Here is a 7095-nt window from a genome sequence, read left to right as displayed (position 1 = left end):
GTGAAAGCATATGTATTGTGAATGCAACAGATAAAAAATTGTAAAGGTCATATTAGTACAAGAAGCAACAGTGACAAATCTATCACAGAAAGGTGATTAGTACACTAAGCAATCTCTATCAGCAAACTCAGTTGCAAATCAGAGATCTACTACTTCATTCTAACAAGTGAACCAGTCAAAATCCTCCAACAAGGTAGACCTAATAGTCTTTTCTAAATCTCTTTACTGAGTGCATACTTCATTGTATGTTTGTAAATCCTCTCACAAGGTGGACCTAACAGTCCTATTTGCTCCTAATAGGGCAGATCATCAAAAGTGATCAATGTAAGCCTTAACAAGTCAACTTTATGTTTAGTACTAAAGTTTGTGGGTATCATTCCCATCCCAGTTTTACTTTCTATTTGGAAGGTTTTTGGGTCACCAAATCGTTGTGTTTAAGTGTTGTGGATGCTTTCATGTTTTTAGTTTCTCATGCATGCAATTAAATTGAATATGATGAATTAAGTGCTAATTGATTTATTGGATTAAGAATTGAAATTGTTAAAGTTTTAGAAGTTACTGATTCACCCCTCCCCTCTTGATAACTTAGCATAGTCTTGAATATTTCCAATAGCTACAACGTACTTTCCATAGTTACTAATAATGGAGGATAATTCAAGAATAAGGATCTCAAACAATTATGTAATAAATTTAAGATTAAACAACAATGGTCTTTGATCTACAAACCTTGAGGTAATGGCTAGGTTGGAGCTTCCAATAAGACACTTCTAAAAATCTTACACAAAACAATTAACAAATCAGGTAGAGACTAGCACTTGCAAATCAACCATGCATTATGGGCCTATAGAACTAGCATCCACACACCTACTCGAGCTACGCCTTTTATTCTTGTATATGATTATGAGGCCATTTTACCTCTTGAGGTTGAGATACATTCTCTTAGAGTTTCCTTGAAAGGTCTTATTATAGATGAAGACTATAGAGCTATGCGTATACAAGAATTAGAACTTCTAGATGAGCATAGAAGAGTTGCATTTGATCATATGAGGGTCTATTAGAAAAGGATGTCACGTAGTTATAAAAAAAGTTCATTCTAGAGAATATCAAGTTGGAGAACTTGTCTTGAGAGAGAATCCTAAGAATCGATAAAATAGAGCATAGAAGGAAAATTTGAACCAAATTGGCTAGGTCCTTACATAATTACTGTTGCTTTTAGGTCTAGTGCATATCATCTTTCTACACTTGAGGGAGAACAGTTCCTTGAATCTACACCATCCTTCACTTGAAGAAGTTTTGTTGGCAATATGGTCAGTTTGATGTCTAGTGAGTTGTCATTTATGGCAACATGTATTCAACATTTCATTTATGCATTTACAAATAAAAAATTGTCTAAGTGTTAGACAATTTGCAATAGTATAGAGTTAGATATGATGTGTACGGATGACACACTTCGAGTTATCTTATGCGCAGTTGAGGATAGCCTTATGACAATGTCATAATGACATGGTTAAGTGCATGGATGTGTACAGTCAATACAACACAAGTTATACTCAAAATACCAGTATGGGTAGTCAACAGAGTAGAACAGAGCATAGCAGAGAATTTAGTTGTACAACTCAAAGAATTATTTTGGTAACAAAATAATTAATAATTCATGATGAGCCGAATTTGTGGATATTAATCCATAAGATATTTTATATTATGTCAAGTGTGTGAAGACATGAAGGTCGACTAAGCAAATAATTATTAATTTGTGAGGTATAAGTAAAGATCTTATCTTGCACAAAGAATGTGAAATTAATGTGCAAGTGGTATGATATGCAAACTATTGTACAAATGGATTGAAAGATATGTGAGCCTTATGTGATGCAAGATCCGATGTATGATCAAAGAAAGTGCAAATTACAATAGTGAGAAAGTATTGTATGTATGCATATCTATTCTTGTGAAGAAATTTATTGTATAATTGCATGTTAGGGTAGTAGGCTCTTCTTGTATACATTGTATTTGTTCTACCAACTCCTAATAGGGTTGAAGCAACTCCTAACAGGGTTGAGGTTTCTAACAAGAACTAGTCCTTTAACAAGGACTTGAGACACTATATGTACTTCATAGACTTCTAAGAGGGTCAATGTCCTTAACATGATTCTTTTGTTTAGTGGATCATCTAGTGGGTATCATCCCCACTAGGGTTTTCCCTTGGCCAGGGTTTCCCTAATTAGCAAATAATGGTGTTATGAGTTCTCTTTGTGCATGGTTATATTTACTATTCAACATTGTTGGTTTACTTTCATATGCAAGTTATAAAGTAATTAACAATATTCAATTGTAGGAAAAAGTTTTTAGAATACTGATTCATTTCCCCCCCCCTCCCAGTATTATCTATTTCTAATAGCTTTATGCATGATGTTCTTGATTTCCAAAGCTTCATACATATATTAATCACCTAATTTTTAATTTTTTTTGATAAATGATATATGATCTTAAAAAATCCTAAAAAGAAGAAAATGTCATGAAAAATGACTGCCTTGGTGAAAACATAGCAATGGGCTCTTTGATGTATCACCAAAAAAATCAAATAACAAAAAAAACAAAAAAATTATATAAATCTTGAAATAAATAAATAATAAATAAAATTCCTTCCAAGTGGTGAAAACCTAGAAACAAGTGCTACTTGAGACCTATGTGCTTATATCTATTAGCTTATTGCTTTGCGCTTAGAGCCCTATCACTTTCATCTCTTTCCTTTGTTTCCTTCATCTAGGATTGTTCTTTGTCTACGTCTAAGGGGCACAAACTATATCTTACTTTGGTCTCGTGTATGTCTTGGTGTTTCTTGGTGACTCACCTCAAGCAACATTTCTTAATACTTCCCTTGACGTTGAGTGTTTCTAAACACTTATCATAGATCCTACCTTGAGTTGATGCTTTCTCTACAATCTAGGGTTGTGTGATATTTCTCACCTATCGACATGAGTCCTAACAAGTCAATGATTATCTACTTTTTTTCAAACCATGCTTAAATTGAAATAACTATGACATGTTATGAATTATTTTCTTTGTGTGCTAATGTTTGATGATTTTCATTAAGTGTTCGCTTTTCATTTACTCTAGGATGTCACTCAACTAGAGGACTTTCCTTTGACTTATGTCTATATGGGTGTAGACACGATGATCTTAGGTGTCTCTTGCTTTGGCCCATTATACACTTAGGATAATTGAAGCTACATCCTTGTCTATACCATTGTGTTTGCTCTGCAAGATTGTGCTTTCGAGCACCTCGATATTTTATGTCTCGATCTTAGCATAATCTTGCCATATTAAACATAGGGAATATAATTTCACTATCATCTTGACCTTTATGTCTTTGATGCATAGGTTAGGTTCCCACATTCTATCTAATATATCTATCATATCCATATTTTCATAGTCTTGTACTAGTGATGGTTGTATGATCTTGCGATGTTCCTAATAAAGCTCGATGATAAAAACAAGGACCTATCTAATTGACCCTTGCAAAAACCACACTTCGCACCTTCGTATTAGTTTGCATTTTAGGGTTTCATTTTAGCTTGAATATGAGTTAAGAGAGAGTCTCCTTCATTATTCTTTAGACAGATAGTTGACTATGCTCGATCAGTGTTCTTCAATCTTCTTTTTGATCACATCTTTACCGCTTTCACTATATTTCATTCATCCTCTTTGTTTTCTCTTCTATCCTATCATCACAAAGGGGCTAGTTATCATATCATCACATTTTTCTATCCATTTGGACCCCTTATATAGCATTTCACCTAATTTTTCATTGTCTTAGAATTCTGCAAAAATTGTAGGTTGACCTAACTTCGATGTCCTTGATCTAATTGCGGGACTGAAATTAAAATATGGCTTCATCTTGACTATCAAAATTGTGATTTAAAAATTCTCCTTCTTCAACGCCATTGACTGATCTCTTTGAGGCAAACTTTCAAATCTTCTGAGGCAATCTTCATCTCTTTGTCTCTCCACCTCTTCCATCATCTTCATCTCCTCTTTCTCGTCATTCCATTTCATTCTATTTTACTTTCCTTCTTATTTTGGCACGATTCTATTATTTTATCTTCCTAGCCAAACTGGGGCACATTCTCACTACTTTGTGGTTAAACTTGGCTAAATGCTCTTAGAATCACTTATCTAACATCATGGACCTTACTTTGTCTTAGTTTGATCAAATCGATCTCATTTCTGTATCTCCCCTACATCATTTCAATTTTGATTCTGAGGGGGTTGGAATAATATATATGTAAATTGATTCTACTATCTACCATTTGTCTACTTTGCCTAGGGCATATTCTTGACTTATATATTTTGGTGTATTAGTTCTCATCTTATCGTTATGAGTTTTGGTTCATCTTGATCTTCATATCTATCTTGGACATATCAATTCTTATCTTATTGTTATGGGGTTCTTCTTCATTCTATCTATCTATATATACTCCATTACATCAAGTTCAGAGTCATATCTTTATCAATTATCTTGAAATCTTCATTCTTTGATCTAATGTGTTCTCTAATCACTCACACAGTAGTCAAAGAGGGGCAAATGTAATCACCCAAAAATGGTCCAGTAAACTACAAACCCCCTTTTTAACATTTTTAAAATCTCTATGCTAGACTATGACTTATGCCTAAAATTAAATTTGCATTATTTATCTATCACCTCATCTTTGATGAAATCATCATTTATTATATTATTGGTTTGACCACCTTATCCAAAGTCTTTATTCAATTAGAAGAACACGTCCCCATCTAATTAAATCAAATCCCCTTTACCCTACGTGTGCACATGAAAAATAAATTTCCCAATTAAAATAAAAGAAAAAGACCACGTGTCTACACTTTGAATGCATACTTTTCAAGGCAATGAAATCTCTTTTGCCTCATATTCCTTCCATTTTTCTCTTAAACACATCTATTGATTTTGCCTCTTGAGATTCTTGTGAACAAAAGTAGATGGATTATTCTCCACCATAGAGTTTGCTTCCTAATCCTTACCATCCTTTGCTCTTTAAAATGGGACTCTCTCCCCCCACTCTTTCATATATCATGTTCATGCTATTGTTATGTTGTAGGTTTCATTCTAGAGCTATTTGGAGAACTTGAACACATACTTGCACTTTAGTTCATTTGCATTGTAGCTTAGTTTGTTTTTTGCATTACCTTACATCACCTAGCCTAAATAGGAGGAAAGCAATCTTGCTCATCTTGTTAGTTTAGCTTTCTTTCTTGATATTGCTTTTAAATCTTAGATTAGCTTGCACTCTCATCTAGCTTTATTTGCATTTGCATATTTTCTTGATTCTTGGATACTAGAATCTTTGCTCTTATCTTTGAATCTTCCGTTCTATGGTGTACCTTGCAAGGGTCTAATATTGAGGTTCACTTGAGAGCTACACTCATTATTAGTTTTTGCTTAGTTTTCACTTGTACATCATAGATAGGAAGCTCTAAGTCACCATTCAAGATTCCTAATTCATTGGATCCCTTAGAAAGAATGTCTCAGAGAAGTGTGCCACATTTTTTGGCATACACAAATAAGATGTGAACCCAAGAACAAGAATAAAACTAGGTCCAGACTCAAAATATCCTAAATGCTAACACAAAAAAAAATCAAGGATCATTTAATCAATCAACAAATTGAAATAAATTGGAAATTTGGTAAAACTAGAAACAATATATTTTTGGTTGATGCAAGATTGCTCTAAACCCAAGATGCTCTTGCATCACTAGCTTTATTGTCAATAATCGCCCTTGAATTCCTTTGCGTTGTCATATTATCATTTTAATCAACCCTTATATGTTTGACTTCTAATCATCCTCTAGGAAGTCTCATGATCTTCCATTTAAATCTTCTATATAACTCCTCTATGCATTACAATCATAGCCTTCATCTTTAGTAGCTTTTTGTCTCTTTGTGTGTTATCAACCTCCTTGTTGTTATTACCTTGCTTGTTAATTTTCCTCATTATTATTTTAAATTATTATTTTTTCTTTCTTCCAAGTTTATAATTGGATCTTCTAATGGGTTCTTAACTCATAATAGTCATATCATTGACAATGTTATATATAATAGGACCTTGTTATTGCTCATTGAGGCTCATCCCTGTCTCTAGATCATGTTGGTTTTTCTCCCCTTGTTCTGTTCTCTCCCTCTATCAACCGCTTCACTATCATACACCTTTGTTTCCTCATTTTGTTATTCCTTTTCTCCACATTTGGGTAGGGCACTTCCCATTTTTGGTTATCATTGTTGTTGCAAGCTCTTTGTAGCTCTTTCTTCTCTATGTTATCTCCATTTTATATCATGACTTCTTTCATTTATGTACACAAGACTGTGTTGGCTGTACTACCACGTGCCTTTTGTAGAGCACTTTCATGAGAGCTTTTCCATCTTTGTGAAAGAATTAAATGTTGCCTATAAGTATTTATCCCAAATAAACTTGAATGCTCTTTCTTTTGCTTCCTCTTTCATTTATCTCTACCTCTTTTTACTTTGCAACTTTCCATACACATTGTGATGAAAGCATTCCCCATTTGGATTGACAACATTACAGAGATGTCGCATAGCAATTTTTTATGATATTGTGTAATGCTTTCAATACCTCCAAGCATAACATTTGTTCAACACGACATAGCCCTCTTTTACGTAGTGTCAATACCTAACAAAGCTCTACATGTGCCTCTTTTGTGTAGCATTTCTCATTACATGGAACAAGAATTATGAAGAATGGCTTCAGGTTTCTAAAACAATATTAAATGACTTAGTTGCACAAAACTTAGAATCCTATGAAAATCTAGAAAACATTAAACAAACTTAAATTTTAGAACACAAGACATGATAAACTTGAAACTCACTAATTCCTCACCAAATATTTCAAAATTTAAGAAAATGACAACTATTTTGTTTTGAATTGTTGACTTAAATAACATAAATGTAAGCACAACTGAAATCACAAGATCAAGTGACAATTAATAAACTTGAAGCTCACTAGTTCCTCACCAAATATTTTAAAGCACAAGATAATGACAACTATCTTATTTTGAATTGTTGACTTA

This window comes from Cupressus sempervirens, chromosome 8 (assembly GCF_028749045.1).
Source record: "Cupressus sempervirens isolate cs-2001-9-10 chromosome 8, ASM2874904v1, whole genome shotgun sequence".
Taxonomy (NCBI): domain Eukaryota; kingdom Viridiplantae; phylum Streptophyta; class Pinopsida; order Cupressales; family Cupressaceae; genus Cupressus; species Cupressus sempervirens.
Note: the sequence above shows the minus strand (reverse complement) of the source record.